Genomic DNA, 18,183 nt, shown 5'->3' on the forward strand with positions numbered 1-18,183 from the left:
AAAAAACGGGACACATTATAAAATTGATTTTTAAAAATTTCTACCAACCAAAGCATACAAACAATTATTCATTACCTTGATGAACTTGTCCGATCCTGAAAAGTGTGATTTTTTGCAATGAGTTCCTGAAATTTGTCACACGATGATCGCGACTTTTTCATCAATTCACGATAGGAGATGTCCTTCCAGTGGTGCGGTACTGTCAGGAAGGCACAAAACATACTCAGTAATATTAGAAAATCCTGACTGCCTGGAAAATTATTTTCCATTTATGAAAATTTCAATGCAAAGCTCTATTTAAGATTTTTTCAAGGAGTATCCGAAAACGGTACAAAATGGCACAAAGACGGGACGGTTGAAAACAGTCGAAAAAACGGCACTGTCCTGTTCAAAACAATACGTCTGGTCAGCCTAAATATACTGCATATATTTGACAATTTTGAGCTGTTTAATAGCAAATAAAAGTCTCCATTTCGGACTTCAGAATGACGCCTGAAGTAGTTTTCCGGCTTCTGAGTATCATCCCGATGCCGGTAATACGAAAGAAGTAGAAACGACGCGTTTGCGGTGCTCCAGTATATAATAGTACATCCAATGCTTCTGTTTATTCCGCTTCTCATACGCGCAATGCATCGCTTCATCTTACGCTTCAGTATGTCATAAGTAGGGACAGTGGTAAATCGCGATTTCGCGGAACCCGCGAATTCCGCGAAATTACCAAAAATCCGCGAAAACCAGCAAAACTGACAAATCTAAAGATTAATGGGCACGTCGATGGCAACGAAAGGCCTTTTCCTACGCAACCAATAAGATGGAATAGTACTACTGCTCTCGCACAACGAGATTTTGTCAGCCTGGGTTGAATTGTTTTCGAATGGTTTGGTTACCAAATCCTCTTAGGGCAAGATTTTGGTGATAAGAGACCAGCATGATAGAGTTCCAGAGTGTGTAAAATAGAAGTTGAAAGATGTACCTACTTAGTTCAAGTAGCAAACATTTTTGCATATTTAAAAATACGCAACAGTGAGATTGATATTATAATTTTGGTAATTCAGTGCGTCTTGAACTGTCCTACAGATCAGACGTTTTTTCGGTTGCTTGTGGACTGGTCTTTGACTGCCTATAGCTTCAAAGTTTGTGTTTTGTCAGTGTGTCTTTTAAAGACTACCTGAAAGTTATTTCCCATCAGTCTTTCTCAAGACTACCTACTATTGAATTCAACATTTGTTTTAACTTTTTTCGTATCACCTGAAATGGCTGGACGGAAAAAGAAACCTCGCATCGCTGCGGGGAGGAAAAGAGAGGCATCTCTTTCTGACACATCGAGTGTCTGTAGTGACAATCCTTTTGATATTTTGCCTGAGCAAGAAGCTGGTGAAATGGAAGTTACCAATAATGAAACTATACAAAATATAAAATCTTTAAAAAAGGAGAAAGTTCCACCTATTGTGGTAACTATTTCTTCTGAATTTAATATATTCAAAAAGGAACTTTCAACGTTTGTTTCTGACGTTAAAGTTACCTATCAAATTGGCCGTAGAGGTGAATGCCGCTTATTAGCCGACTCAGTAAAGGGTCGTGATCGTCTTGTTCAGTATTTAACTGACAAGATGTACAAATTTTTTACATATGACACCAAGAACGCCAAGCCGTTCAAGGTTGTCTTGAAAGGTCTCACCAACGATCAAACCGTTGATGAGATCAAACTTACTTTAACAGAATTACTTGGCATAGCCCCTACCCAAGAAATTCTAATGAAACAAAAATCACGAGGCGAAAACAGTCAGAGAACTGGAATTTCCATTGTTAATTATTTAATTCATTTTAACCGCAATGAGGTTAACAACTTAAATTTTTTTGAAAAAGCACATGCTTTGTATAATGTGCGTGTAAAGTGGGAAATTTATAGGAAGTATGGCGGAGGTGAAAAGCATATCACCCAATGCCGTACTTGCCAACGTTATGGCCATGGTTCCAAATTCTGTAACATGGACCAAAAATGTCTTAATTGTGGAGACTCTTCTCACAAAAAGGACACATGTCCTGTGAAAGAGAGTAAAAATTTTCGCTGTGCGAATTGTAACGGCAACCATATGTCAAATTTTTATCAATGCCCAGTCCGGTTAGCAATTGTTAAGGCAAGGCAAGGTAAACAAAATTCAATTTCTCAATTAAAACCAACTTCAAAACAAAATTCTCCAAGCGTACCGGTGACGCATAGTTTACCTACTCCTTTGCATACCCGTTTAACTTATGCACAGGTTACAGGTAGTTCGATTATGCCGCCTAGTGTTGGTAGTTCGAAAATGACCGTCAATATGGGTAAGCAAAACACGCTAGAAAATAATTGTACACCTATCACTCCAGCTAATATTGCTACCGAAAATATTTTTTCTAATGCCAACTGCCTGGGGCCTATTACGGCAGGTAAACTTTCTTTTTTGCAACAGGCAATGTTCGATCTTATGAACGCCATGTTGCAGGCAAAATCAATGTTTGAAGCCATTCAAATAGGCACAAATTTTACTATTTAAATTGTTTCTAATTTAAAATTTAGCAATGATTTTAAATAAAACAATTAAAATATTAAATTGGAATGCTCGCTCATTGAAGGCCAATGAGAATGAGCTTTTTAATTTTTTAACGGTAAGTAATGTGCATATTGCAATTATTACTGAAACATTTTTGAAACCTAACACTAAATTAAAATATGATCCCAATTACGTGGTTCATAGATAAGATAGGATTCAGGGTTCCGGTGGTGGAGTTGCAATTGTTATTCATCGCCGAATCAAACATCGTGCTCTTCCCCATCTTGAGACGAAAGTTATTGAAACTTTGGGAATTGAAGTTCAAACTGAACTTGGGATTTTATTTATTGCCGCAGCATATTTACCATTTCAATGCACACGCGAGCACAAAAATTATTTTAAAGGTGATTTACAAAAACTCACCAGAAATCGTTCGAAATTTTTCATAATCGGCGATTTTAACGCTAAACATCGTTCATGGAATAATTCTCAAAGTAATTCCAATGGCAAAATTTTATTCAATGATTGTTCTTCAGGATACTATTCTATTTTGTCTCCGAATAGTCCTACATGCTTTTCTTCTGTAAGAAACCCTTCAACAATTGATTTGGTGCTAACAGATCAAAGTCATGTATGTAGTGATTTGATCACACATGCTGACTTTGATTCTGACCATCTTCCAATAACTTTTTCTTTATCACATGAATCAGTTTTAAACCCTATGAGCTCTGTTTTTAATTATAACAAGGCTAATTGGGAAAGATACAAAACTCATATTGAGAGAAATTTCAACAATGAGCTTGATTTGCAAAACGAAATGAATATTGATTCCGCTTTGGAAGCATTAAAATGTGCAATTGTTGATGCCAGGAATTATTCTGTTCCAAAGGCTCAAGTGAAATTTGATTCATCAATAATTGACGAAAATCTTCAAATTCTAATTCGTTTGAAAAATGTCCGCAGACGTCAATATCAACGTTCTCGTGACCCTGTTTTTAAAACTATTTATAAAGATTTACAGAAAGAGATTAAACATAGATTTACTCTTCTGAGAAATCAAAATTTTGAGACTAAAGTTGAAAAATTGAAACCATATTCAAAACCATTTTGGAAGCTGTCGAAGATTCTTAAGAAACCTTCAAAGCCTATTCCAGTTTTAAAAGATGGTGAACGTTTTCTTGTATCCGATGAACAAAAGGCTCAAAGACTTGCTCAGCAGTTTGAGAGTATTCATAACTCAAATTTGAATTTTGTGAGTCCAATTGAAAATGAAGTCACACGTCAATTTGATTTAATTTCTTCCCAGAATTTTTTACCTGCAGAAATAATTGAAACTAACTTGAATGAGATTAAATCAATTATTAAAAATTTCAAAAATATGAAAGCACCTGGTGACGATGGAATCTTTAATATACCAACCAAACATCTCCCTGAGAGCACAATGGAATTTTTAGTGAAAATTTTCAATTGCTGCTTCAAAATTGCATATTTTCCCAAATTATGGAAAAATGCAAAAACTACTCCCATTTTAAAACCGGATAAGAACCCAGCTGAAGTTTCAAGTTATCGACCAATCAGTTTGCTTTCTTCAATAAGTAAACTGTTTGAGAGAATTATTCTTAACAGAATGATGTCACACATCAACGAAAATTCAATTTTTGCAAATGAACAGTTTGGATTTCGCCATGGGCATTCCACAACTCATCAATTGCTCAGAGTTACTAATATGATACGAGCTAACAAATCTGAAGGTTATTCCACTGGAGCTGCTCTTTTAGATATAGAAAAAGCATTCGACAGTGTTTGGCATAAAGGTTTGATTGCGAAATTGCAAACTTTTAATTTTCCAATTTTCCTAATCAAAATTTTAAAAAATTATCTTACTGATCGAACTCTGCAGGATGTCTATCAGAATTCAAAATCTGATAGATTTCCTGTCAGAGCAGGTGTACCTCAAGGTTCAGTCTTGGGTCCAGTCCTGTACAACATATTCACTTCAGATCTTCCTGATTTGCCTCCAGGATGCACAAAATCATTGTTCTGCGATGACACAAGCATTTCCGTAAAAGGAAAAAGCCTTCGTGTCATATGCAGTCGATTGCAGAAAAGTTTAGATATTTTTTCTTCCTACTTGCAAAAGTGGAAAATCTCTCCCAATGCTTCTAAAACTCAAATGATAATTTTTCCTCATAAGCCTAGGGCTTCTTTCCTCAAGCCAAACAATAATCACGTTGTCAAGATGAATGGGGTTATTTTAAGTTGGTCCGACAAGGTTAAGTACTTGGGACTAATTTATGATAAAAAACTTATTTTCAAAGAGCACATTGAGAGTATACAAGCCAAGTGCATCAAATATACGAGATGTTTATATCCTCTCATTAACAGGAATTCTAAACTTTGTTTAAAGAACAAACTTTTGATTTACAAACAAATTTTTAGACCAGCAATGCTTTATGCTGTACCGATCTGGTCAAGTTGCTGTTCAACAAGGAAGAAAACGCTCCAAAGGATTCAGAATAAAATTCTAAAAATGATTTTGAAGCGTCCTCCTTGGTTTGGTACACTCGAATTACATAGACTTACTGGTGTTAAACCATTAGAAGCTATGTCAAATAAAATTATTAACAATTTTCGACAAAAATCGTTGCAATCCTCAATTGCTACGATAAGCTCTCTTTATAGCCAATAAGTTATCAATTAAGTTAGTTGTAAGTTTACTTCCCCTTTCCTGACAAGTAAGTTTAAATCCCTACGAATGATAAGTCCTTATTGCGAAAGCGAACAAATCCTAACAATTAAAATTACAAATTTCTAACAGTGTTGAGAAGTCACCATTTGTGATTGGACACACATACTCATTATTTACTAATATTTATCATAAATACTTAAGCTACTAACAAATCCCCCCTTAAAAAAAAAAAAAAAATAAAAAAAAATAAAAAAAAAAATAAAAAAAAAAATAATTTTGGTAATTTTTCGAAACGCGGACGGTTTCTGAAGGTTTTCCGGTTCGTTAATAAATATCTATAGATTAACGGAAACTCGGTAGATGCGGAATGCAGCGTGAATCAGAATAACATGAATAATACGTGCCTGCCGACACTAAATTATGATTGAAGACAATTTGGCAGTAGTCCGTTCTGCAAAGAAATCATAAATCGTACGGTTAAATTATCGTATATTAAATTGACTAAAACAGTTTTTTTTATTGTTTTTACCCAAAAAAGCACTTCATTTGGCGTTTTCCAAAGAAAAGTTTGCCGCGAAATTACCGCGAATTCTATATATTTTCTCCTTTACCACCCGCGAATTTTCAACTTTTTTGCCGCGAATTACCACTGTCTCTAGTCATAAGCCTTGCTGCTTGCCTGCAAAAGTATTGATGTTAGCGTGTATTATGCAAAGCTTGCTGCTCTCTCTTCTTTTCGTGTCATTTTACGGCTGATAAGAACGGAACAAGCAATGATCGGATGGCGCAAAATCTGGGGAATATTGTAGGTCAGGTGAGGTACGTTTTTCCATTAGAGCATTTCTGCGCAAGTTTTAAGGACTTTGACAGTCTGAGGCCGTGCGTTATCATGCAGTAGAATCACTTTTTCGTGCCTCTGCTCGTATTGAAGTCGATACCATTCCCCATTGATGCTTTTTTGTTCAGTTTCAATAGCTTATAATTAAAAACACCGAACAGTTGTTCACAGGCGAAAAAAACGATGCTTAACGACCCTTGGTTCAAATCATAAGAAACACATTTGAATCATTTCCGAAGCATGCAATCGCTTGCGTTTCGGCTTGACGTGTAGTTTCTTATACCAAAGCAAGCTATTCCTGCGTTTGGCATGGATCATCATATAGTCAATCCTCCGATTCAACGTTTTCGAAGAATTTTGATCTTCCTTCACGCAGCTAGTCGCCAGCATCGAAATTCCGTCTTTAAAGCGGCGGAATCGATCATGGCATGTATAGTGGCCGGAGGCCGGAAAAACCTAGAGTTTTCGTGTTAATATTGTATTGATGTTTCATATTTTTCGGAGTTTTTTTTTACACTCTGAACAACCTATCCCCAAAGATTCATGGAAGTCGGATGAGATACTGATTTTGGCAGCACTTTAAATGTTGATGTGTCAGACAATTTCTATGATTTTCATGTACGAAAATCACTGTTTTAAGCTTAAATCTGCGGCTTCAAAGACCTGTCACTCCCTCAATATTGATTCGATTTTGGACCAGCAAGTTTAACTGTGAAGGGAAAATGTAGTTTTTTTTGTTGATTTTGAACGTTCGCCAAAAATACAACCTGTTTTTAAATCAAGCACTAACTATGTTGTCGGAAGAACAAAAACATGTATCAGAGCATATGCGTATCGTACACTCTTGTGAAACAAATCGGAATGATCTGATATTCAGCAGTCTATAGGAAATTAACAGTACTTTTCGAATTTTTGGGTACCGGTTTGCACATCGTTGCTTCAAAGGCTAAATAATAGAAAATTCAAATTCTGTAAAAAAGCAAAAATATAACGAACGTACGACATACGATTTTTAGTTTTTTTTTTTGAAAGGTCTGTCAGTTTTCTTCAATTTGCCAATTTTAAATTGGTCAAACGGCCTGAAAGTTATAAATTTTCGAAGAAAAGATTGTCGATTTTTAGACAACCCTAACCCAACAAAAAAAAAAAACGGTTTTTCGATAAGCAACAAGTTTTAAGCATGATCTGTCAAAACGAAGTTTGGTAATAAGAAAGGTCGAACGGTACTTGAGGTAAATAACATTTTCTGATATCAGCAATAAGTTCAGCACTCCAAAGTTGTCATTATATGTCACTTTTGCTCATTTTAGGATGACTTGTAAGGTGTCGTACACAAATGACGTAACGCTGAAAATGTAACAATTAGGGGGCCGCTCCTAAACCACGTGGTCATAAAGACGGGGGACGGGAGGGTTTGTCAAAAGACCACGCACGGGGGTGGGGGGGTTAACGAAATGACCACGTGGTCTGTTTTCCTGACTTATATTTTATAGTTGCCACCCAGTCAAGAATGAAGCTTCTGCATTTTAGAAATATAGGTAGAATGTACTGTAAGTTTAATAATAAAAATGTAAAGAATTTGAGCGAATTTTTGGCACTTGACATATGAAAAGACCAAAGTGGCCAAAGTGGCAAAGTGGTTAAAGTGGCAAGGGGGGGGGTTGGCCAAAAGACCATGAAAGACCACGGGGGGACGGGGGGGGGGGGGGTTCGGCGGGTATAAAAAGTGATGAAAATATGACCACGTGGCCTAAGCATTTGAGATTTATGGGAAACCCATGAAAATAAAACCAGTACCTACGCAATAATTCTAATCATTCCTTTCAGTACAAAATGGCTGTTTTTCACCGTATGATTAATCGTATGAAAACCTATGTTCTCGGTTAAGAAGCCAAGTGAAAATGATTAGATTATATTTTCGAAACTCCAGGCTGAATGGTTATAACGAAAGTAACAAACCATTTTGGATAAACAAAAACAGACAAAATGTATTTTTCACAACACTCACTACGCAACAGAAAACCAGGAGAGAATAGCTGTAGAAAATGATGTTAACTCTAAATAGTATTGGGGTCCACTATGATCTCTATTGATGTAGTAAACAAAGCAGGAGTTTCTTGCATGCTGCCACTGTGATGTTAATCGTTTACATTGAACAAATTAAACGAAATCTTAGGATACGTTTGAACGAGCATTTTCCACAAAAGCATGTAATGTTTTAAAAATATGATTCATCACATCTTTTCGAATCAAAGGTGACTGAACGTATCTTTAAGAAAGAACTTCCACTAACTTTGAATATTACTATTCGATATTTTTTGTGGGTCCTAAATGATGAATTAATTACAAATATGTCTGTCTGTGTGATAGTCAGAAAGCATGAAAAATCATTTTGGTAGCCCCCCAAGAGAAAATCCTGCGTACAGCGATGCTTCAACCGCATCGTTTTTAACATTAACCAAGAAAGAAACGGGATTTTGTTCAACCAACTCAACGTTTATTCGAAATGATAAGATTAGCGCGATTCTACCACCTACTGATCGTGACTCAAAACGTTTTAAAAATGTTTTGGTAAACATGCGTTCACCTAAAAACAAACTCTCGGGTAATGGGTCTAATAAATATAATCCTGTTTCACCCATGACATTCGTGAACTTTCCCATCGTTCGCGAATAAAATGTACGCCCATTCATTCACACAATTGAACAGAAAATTCTTCATTTTACTATTGACTTCTAGAAAATCAGCAACTGTTCCCTGGGACAACGTCGTAAATATCGCGGCCACGCGGTTCAACATATTCGGACCCACATCGCTCTTTCGCTCGGACTCGCTTTCCCCAGTACAAGAAAAACAAATAAGTAGTTTAGATTGTACAACAAGTAAAATTTACGAACTTCATCCAGGCTCCACCAAAATTCGTTACGGGGTGACAATCGAAACATAAAAAAATCCAATAAACTGTAAAGCCGTGAATCGTAGCAGCAAAATTGAAACATTTCATTCATGGTACGGTTCAGTTATTTAAAATAAATAAAATTTCCGAAATGATTTATGAACCCGGCTGCGTGCCTCTGGCACGCAGGGGTCACACTCACTAAACTGCGACCGGGACGCGATGATGGCCCAATCACACACTCGTACAATCGCTCCTGGTATGGCAGGCAAGCACTGTACTCGAGAGAGCACGAAAATTAATTCGAAAATAAAACAACCATAAAACTAAACAACAACAAAGCAGACTATAAAATCAAAATGTTTATACGAAAAAGCAGCTAATCACCATCCGATCCGGGTGCGGCCCCAGTGGACGGACGCGATTGTTCGTCACCCCGCTCCGTGGGCTCTCTCTGTGCTGCCGGCCGCTTTTCTACCCCGAAGGATGATCATTAGTCAAAATAGCAGCCGGACTGCTGCCTGACTTGCCTCTGAAACCACAGAGACACTAATTCTTTAACCTCGCGGCAGCGCACAAAAACTTGCTAATGGCTGTTTCATTCTCCTAAATGCAGAGGAAAAAAGCCATGGAATTTTCAGGGAGCAAAACAATCGCGAATAAATCAACCGATGATACAGTTGTAGGAGGAGACCTGAGCTATCGTACCACCTGCTCGGTTTTTTGCCTAAAATTGTTTTTCTACTGTCATTTCTAATAGCTTGTTTTGATATTCTTTTCGAAATGCATTTTAACCAAAGAAAAAAAAGAGAAGCCACACGGAGCAAAAAACGATTTCTCCCCGACGGGGAATCGAACCCCGGTCTCCCGCGTGACAGGCGGGGATACTGACCACTATACTATCGAGGAATAGCTGGAGGATGATCGAAAAATACCTAATATGAATGTAACAGTACATGGAGCAAACGCTCCAAAGAGAGCAAAACTGTGAGCGCGTATGCTGTTACGTATTATTTCTCTCGCGAATGCGTTCAGGTTTAACTCTATTTTTATTTTCGCAGCATGGCAAGTACGTGTGTGCGTGTGGGTTATTTTGGAAAGTGGATGGAGTGATGCTACGAAGCGCATAAAGCGTAGATATCTTTTACTTAACGAATCGTCACTGGCAGAGGGGTAATAAAATTTTCAGTCTGGAAGCCGCCATTTTCTGATTTCTAATCGGTATGTTCGCAAATCTTTTATGTCTTTTAATAAATTGGATTGCTGAATTACTAGTTTTGCCAAGGTTTTCCTGGATAACCAAGTTTTTCGAATTTAAAATTGTCGGATTTGCTCGATTTTCAAAAGTTTTTAGCTTCTAGTTTTCGAAATTCGACTGAATTCAGTATTTTTATTATTTCTGAGCAAGCGCTAGAGACTGATATTGCAGAAATGGGGAAATAATTTTCCATGTATGCCGTATTATACTTTTCACAGTAAATTGACCTGAAAAATTGTAATTTATTTTCCCCATTCTCCTTAGTATTCTCTTCACTATTGCGCTTCCTGTCACCTTTTGTGTGGCTATCGCAACCGCCACACTAACCGGGCAGCTTCGAACCGAAACAAAAATAAGTGTGCTAATTTTTAATTGCAAAATAATTACTCTTTTCTTCGCGCTTGATCGCCAAATTAAAATAGCTGAAAAAAAAATGTGACGGCGAAACTCGCGAAAGTTCCGTTTCAGTTTCAATGATTAAGCAGCGAGGGCTCTACGTACGGCCGCGGCAGATTTCCCGAGAGATGTTCGCACCTATTTGTCAGCAGTTTGTTGCACTGTTTATCGCTGTCGATTTATCGAGGAAAAATGTACATTTCCTTGCAATTTGCCCTCAGTCCCGCGTACCCAACCGACTGAGTGTGAGTGCCGCTCAGGTCATTCACGCCGCATTTTCGCAAATCAACCGGCTAGAAATTGGCTAACGTTGCGAACTGCAACGAAGTGACCGGCTAGCACAAAAATGGGCCACCCCACCATCGGCCATTGGCTGTTTGTACAAGATGCAAACAGCAAAAGTGACGCTTCGGGAGATTTATTACCTGTTTATGAATACGTTGCATTTTCGCTCTCTCTACTCTAGTTGATGACAGGTTACTTGTCCCTACAGCAGCAGCAGCGTATGTTGTGATTCCGGTTGTTCTTGACCTGCATCGGGATCAGGGCTTCAGGGATATCCTATCCTGACAGGTCGTATTGTTGTTGTTTTTCATGAATGAATCCTAGAATATTTACAATGGGGAAATAATCAAATATAATCCATTAAATCCAGGCCGTAATTATTCCAAGTGTAGCAAAAAAAAACTGCATCACAAAAAACATAATAATTAGGTAGGTAGTCGCGAACCATTAAATCAACACCAAACAGGAATGAGAGTTGCCTCACGTTACGGGCAATAAAACACAGGTTTTATTATTTTTTAACACTCCCAGCTTAACCGCAGTGTCAAATGTGCCAAGAAGATGTGGTACGGGAGGAGTGCTTATCGTATTTGGTGTTTAACACGGCAGTAAAACTAACCAACCCCGTTTCATTGCCCGGACATTTTTATTTTCTTGCAGCTACTTAGCCCAGTGCTTAACTGAAAAATTGGTTCCGGTTTCGATTTCGTAACTATTGTTGCGGATTGCCTTACTGGAGGAATAGCCGTGCGCGGGATTCCGGGTTTGGAAGGGTTTTTAAGCAGGATTTAAGGTTTCGTATTCGGCTACGAATGTACAAAAATTCATTTAAAATTTGGAAGTTTGGACTTAGATTAAGTTGGGGATACCGCAATCAATCAAATAATAGTCGCAGGGGCTCAGTTTCCTGTAGGAAAAAAAAACGATTCAATTTTCATGGATTGTACTACTAATACTCATTCACATTGAGCTTAGCTTAGGTAAACTGGTCGTAGTTGCACTCCGACAAGACACAGATCACAAACACAATCGCAGGCATTTGCAATTTTGAAAATTCACTTTTTGGAGTAAATCGAAATAGAAGAGGCGATATAATTGTTTTGTACACGTCCTTTTAATAATGATATGCGAAAAGAATAATAATAAGCATCCAACGCCTATATAATGCCGTTTTCCCTTTTTTATTGAGTATGTGTTAAAGACTGCACTCTAAAAACATGTAACGGACAAAAATGATCCCCAAAAATTCAATGGCAATGGCGCACCTCTGTGGGACTGTAGGAAGGACATCAGGCGCTTTTGGAGACATTATTCTCTACATTTTTTACCGTTAATGGTAACGGTTGTTATGTACGGTCTGTTGAATTTGCCGCACCCACAGAACGCCTGCCACACCAACTACATTTTGGCAACATTTTTCGGCCTCCTTTTCCCAGAACATTCAGGCGGAACTTGCTGACGAAAAATTTCAGGCCGGGGATCTGTTTGGCGTCCGCTCTGAAGTCTCGTCGTCCATTACGATGCACTTTTGCTGCATCAACCACTAGCAGTACAGCTTCCCGGGGCAAGGTTTGGCCCCCGTAATCTGTTTATCAGTTCCTAACTGAACTTCCATACCTTGAATACGTGCGGTCTGCTTCATTGTCTGCTGGACGAAGCAGACGGAAGAATTAATATTCTTGTTCACGTTCGAATCAAAAGGTTCGGATTGCGCTTGAAGTCATCCCTCACCATTCTTGCATTCACGGGGAAGGTCATCTTCGCTTTCCGCTACCAGTCGCTGGGCCGTCTGAGTCTCCTCGCACGATTTTACGGGGTATGGTCGAAAGGTCGATTCCCAACTGTGGCACTGGTCCTCCGCGATCCACCTGTGGTACGGGTCTGATTTTTTCACGATGGCGTCTATAACCTTTTGTTGAAGCACTTCCTTCTTGCTAGTCATTTTGATAAGCACTCAACAATCTGTGTGAACTTCTTAAGGTATGTTTAGACTATCTGGTTTTTTCATCTGATTCGAGCTGATTCCTCGAAAATATATCGAATGCAATGTTGGTTTACGTTTACACCTTCGATATTGTGATTCGACATGCCGTTCGATATGTCGAATGGAATAGGAATTTTTCTATTTTTCGTTCGACTCCAAGAACATAGCAACCTTTGATTTTTTTCAGTTTTTTGTTTTGGCTTTCCGTAACAAACATCATTTTCGTATTTTGTGTGTTGGCAAATATTGAAATGGAGAAGAGAAAGGACCAGACTGGAACTGTATCCAGCAATAAGGTAAGTTATCTGATTTTCCATGCAATCATGGCAATGCTTCGTTTTTAAAATTCATTTGACAGTTCTTCCTTTCAACTTGTGCAAGCAGTGTGAACACCGCCATACAAACAGGTTCGACAAAGTGTGTCGAACGGTAAATCGAGCAGACTTCCCCTCTTCTGGAAGGTGGTGGGGAAATGCTTTTGCATTGGTTTTTTAACTGTCAATTATTTGTGCATGTGAATGTAACTGAATGAGCCGAAAACACCGGTACGCCGAAATTACCCAACCCTACCCTAGTTTAGAGTTTTTGAGAGCACCCCTTCATAGTATAGAAAGGGGGAGGGGGGAGGCTCCCGTACAAATAAAACAGATGTTTCAACCAAATTTTCCGCAAAACAGTCTATAATTAAGGGAATGATGCACAGCAGCCAAAAATCAACTAAAGACGCCATTTTTAAATCAAAGATGAAAGCTTTAAGCTTCTGAAAAGCCAAAATTGACCGAATTCCATCTAATATCGGAACCATGATACCGCCCAGGAGCCAGAAATTGACTCCACATGGTTATTTCGAATCCAAGATGGCGATGGACTTCTGGTGTCTGAAAAACAGCCAAACATGATCAAATACCACCCAATATGAGTGTTTCCGGAACCAGAATGATACTCAGAGGCCAGAAATTGACTTCACCTGCCATTTTAAAATCCAAGATGGCGACTTCTGTTGTCTAAAAAACAGCCGAGAGTGACCGAATACCACCCGAAATGGGTATTTCTGTGATCTGGGCGATGCATAGAGGCCTAGAATCGACCCTGTAGCAAGCTTCTGAAAAAGACTGCATATCCATGACAGAAAGTTTGCAACTAATTCGGTTGTCATTGCATTGCACAGCTCTTCCTGCTCCCCGTACATTTGGTACATAACCCGACAGTAACTGACGACGGGCTGTTATTTTTCATCTCCTTATGTCTGTTGATTCTAAGCGGTCTGGTTGGTTCTAAGCGGTCGCTAATGACAGCCTATAATCTTTGACATCCGGGATGCTTTGTATTCAATATGCCACCGGCCTAAGAAAAAGGAGAAACGAAAAAGTGCGAGTCGACGACAGCCGCAGCCGATCAGCAGGCTGTCAATAGCGCAAGCCAAGCCAACAGGACATCTTCAAAATGGGCAAACTAGGCTGTCATGTCATGAACGAACAAAATACATGCGCAATAATGAGCAGTTTCGTTGCCTTGTGTAAACTGTAGCTGTATGTGAGCTCTCGTGAATAACTTATTCATGAGGCTGTTAGAGTGAAAAGAGAGAAAAGTCGTCAGTATGGTGTCACTCTACAGTCTTTTTCCTAAGCCTGCCCTGGAGACTATTTTGATTTCTAAGATGGTGACTTCCGGTTTCTGGAAAGCACACGCAAAAGTTCAAGCTTACATCAACCGATGTGTCCTCTGAAAACGCACATTTAATGCTCTGGCTTTGCTTTGCTTTTGATAGTGAATCGATCAGTTCATATTTGCATTATCCTAGCCACTACCAAGATCATCAGTTTTGATTACTGCTAGCACTGTTTAAACGATAGCAGCATTCTGAAAAATATTACCAATACCAGTACAAATCATCATGGCAATACTAGCACCGGTTAATACTTCAAAAGTGTTGTGATTTGAGCCGTCCAATACATTGAATATTCGCTAGAGCACCAATTGCGTTATAAACAACTTACATTCGTTGTACAGGTTCCGAAACAGTATACAAGATGCTTTGAAAAGACGCAATATTGATGTGGTTACGCACAGTCCAACTTTTGCGTGTACCCAAACACGACTGAATATCACCCAATATGATTATTTCCGGAGTCAGATTGATACTCAGAGCCCAGAATCTGATGCCATTTTAAAATCCAAGATGACAACTTCCTGTCTCCGGTAAAAAGCTAAAAATAATTGAATACCACCCAATATGAGTATTATCAGAATCGGAGTGATTGTTGTGAACAAAAAAAAAGGAATCGGAGTGATGTACAGAAGCCAAAAAGCGAGAATGTTTACATTCCCATGAAACCAATCATTTCAAACGATTTTGAGCGTGTCTATCTTTTAACGACTTAGGCAATGTGCGGCCGAGCGTTGTCATGCAGCATAATCACTTTTTCGTGTCTCTGCTCGTATTGTGGCTGTTTTTCACGCAGTCACGTCGATACCGTTGCCCAGTAATGTTTTCGTTTGGTGTTAACAGCTTACAATAAATACGGTGTCATTGCGTTACCTGGGACCAAATAAACAGCATAACCTGTGCAGCATGTGTAATAGAGGCGATGACGTAGACGCATGACCTGGTAGTCCCCATGGCTTTCTTTTTTCGGTTGCTGTAATGAATCCACTTTTCATCACCTGTCACGATGCGATGAATAAATTGCTTCCTTTTTTGCCATTGGAGTAGCTGTTTTCAGGCGAAAAAACAAAGCTCAATGTTCCTTCACTCTTTCAAATTATAAAAACCATGTTCCTTGTTTTGGAATCGCTTGGAAATGGCTTGGCGAGTAACTTTTAATACCTGAGCAAAATTTTTCTGCGCTTGGCTAGGTTCCTCATCAAGGAATACCTCCGATTCTTGGAAAATTTTCGACCTTCCTTTTCGCGGTCGTCAATGTCGAAATTACCGTCTCCAATGCGACGGAACCAATCGTTTTACCTATAGCAGCACGCCTGTAAACTTTTTTTAACTCTCGATGCACTTCAGCCACCATTTTCTTTGAAAAAACAAGTCACACAAATAGCGATTATTTGGCACAAAATTAGACGTTTTCTTACACAACTAACAGTATATGATGCCATATAACAACCACTAACGTGATAAAACTTTTTTATTTACCATATGTCTCAGCATGGTTCATCACGTTTTAGATATACAAAACCGACTGCTAGTGTTTTTGTTGTGTCTCCCAAACTTCTAAAAGCAAGATGTTTTAGCGTAAGAAATCCTTACTGTTTGACATTTACGAGATGCCAACTATTTTAAAAATAGTAAGCTCGGTTTACCAGAATGCCAATTTATTCTGACAGGTATGACAGTAACTATGATTGAAAAAACTTTGAAAAGATAGACTGCGCACGGTCCAGTGGAGTAGTGCCGATGTTGGACTGATGATTAATCAAATTATGACAGCGACTGAAAGTGATCACTTTGCATTTGTTGATGTTCACACGCATGCCGTTCTCTTTGCACCAACGTAAAAGGATATCGATGTCATTTTGTAAGCAAATACAATCCAACATGGACTTAATTATTCGGAAGATTTTTTGGTCATCGACGAAAAGCAGCTTTCAAGAAGAAATACGTTGGCACAAGTCGTTGATGAAAAGCGCTCCCAATACACTTCCCTGTGGAACTCCAGACGGGATGTCGAACTTTCTAGAGCGTGCAGAGTTCACCTGCGCAATTGCGTTTCTACCGGTCAAGTACTACATTAACCTGTCGGATATCCAATCGAAAAGTCCATATGCCTCAGCTTCTTAATTGCGAAGGCGTGCGGAACGGTATCGAACGCTTTAGAGAATTCGATGTATACCGAGTCCACTGGATTTCGACATTCAATTTCTCGAAATTTTGTCGCGTATATTCAAATTTGATTTTAATCTACTTATTGTATAATTTACCTGTATTGTATGTATTTTCAAAAGTTCTTATATTTTCTTATATTGAATTTTCAAACCCGTTCTTTTAAAAACTGTGACGACGATATGCCAATTTTGCAACAGTTCATTCGTTATTCGTTTTGTTAAATTACTGCGAACCAATTACGGATGATGATGCCTAGCAGTTCCTAGCAGTAAATAGTACTCCGTTTTTTGATAGTCAACTCACGATTAATGTAATAAGAGATGGGAAGCTCAATTTGACTGGTTTGTTGATTTTAGTTTTCAGAAATAAGGGACTTGCCTGTATGTAGATGGTGCCAATCCCAATGAAGCAGAATTTTATTTCATAAATTTTCAAGAATCACACTCATATATTTCAAAATGTTGCTCTCTCTCTGTGGGTGTGAATCCTTAAAACCCCTCCCGTGTTCACGGCAATGACGAGTGGTAACCAATAACAGGTACAAAGTAATATAACTCACTTGTTCTTCAGTAAAACTAAAAGCAAACAAATCCCAATTGGTTTTACTTAACACATACATATTAACATAAGCCAAAGGGGAATTGGGAAGGTGGTTACATTCCATAATCCCCAAAGTATCGACGAACCCGTGGTTCAAGGGGTTGGATGTAGGTCCGGATTTCATTTGCGTGATGTCCCGGCTTATGTCCAATCACTATAGATTTGACGCGCATCTCCGTCGTGTTGGGCTCGGGGAAAGTGGTATCTGTGCCTGTGGTGAGGGTTATCACGACATAGAGCATGTGGTTTGGTCATGCCCTGTACCCCGTGACGCCAGGTCTAAATTAATAGCTTCCCTGCAGGCCGAAAGTAGGCAGCCGGCTGTTCCTGTTCGTGATGTCTTGGCGAGCCGTGACCTATTCTACATGTCCCTTATATACGTTTTCCTGAAATCCATCCACGCCCCAGTTTAATCCTACTCCCTTCCGCCTACATCCAACCAAACGACAAGAACACGTTAAGACCCCGGATCCGGAAACAGCAACTAGACCCGCATGATACTCTCAGGTCCCGAGGGAGACAACCCAATATGCCAGTCCGTAATATCTTGGCCCAGCAGCGGAACATATTCAATATGCTGCTTACCTATGGCGATGGAAAACCATCAAACAACAAATCAGTGCTTTTAATGCAAAACATTCTAGCTTTAAGTTAGATTTAGTTTCAGCTCGTAGTCGGCAGCGAGGATAAAAAAATTTGATTTTAGTTATTAAGATACTTTAGAAAGTAAGCTACCAGATATAATTGGCGCCGTTGAACATTAAATTGTATTTGTGCCGTGTCAAATAAATTATAGATGAAGAAAAAAAAAACATAAGCCAAAATTGGGCAGATTAAAATTTTTACGTACAATAAACATCGGAAACCACTT

General features: G+C 38.8%; 1 protein-coding gene and 1 non-coding gene across 2 annotated transcripts in view; one reads left to right on the forward strand and one right to left on the reverse strand.

The window, feature by feature from the left end:
- LOC129730756 (forkhead box protein L2-like) overlaps positions 1-18,183 on the forward strand; it is a 51,762-nt gene that overhangs the window by 19,839 nt on the left and 13,740 nt on the right. The window lies entirely within an intron of this gene.
- Trnad-guc (transfer RNA aspartic acid (anticodon GUC)) lies at positions 9,792-9,863 on the reverse strand. The gene has a single exon. It is a non-coding gene; the product is annotated as a tRNA-Asp (tRNA).

The sequence above is a fragment of the Wyeomyia smithii genome, chromosome 3, assembly GCF_029784165.1.
Source record: "Wyeomyia smithii strain HCP4-BCI-WySm-NY-G18 chromosome 3, ASM2978416v1, whole genome shotgun sequence".
In the NCBI taxonomy this organism is placed as follows: domain Eukaryota; kingdom Metazoa; phylum Arthropoda; class Insecta; order Diptera; family Culicidae; genus Wyeomyia; species Wyeomyia smithii.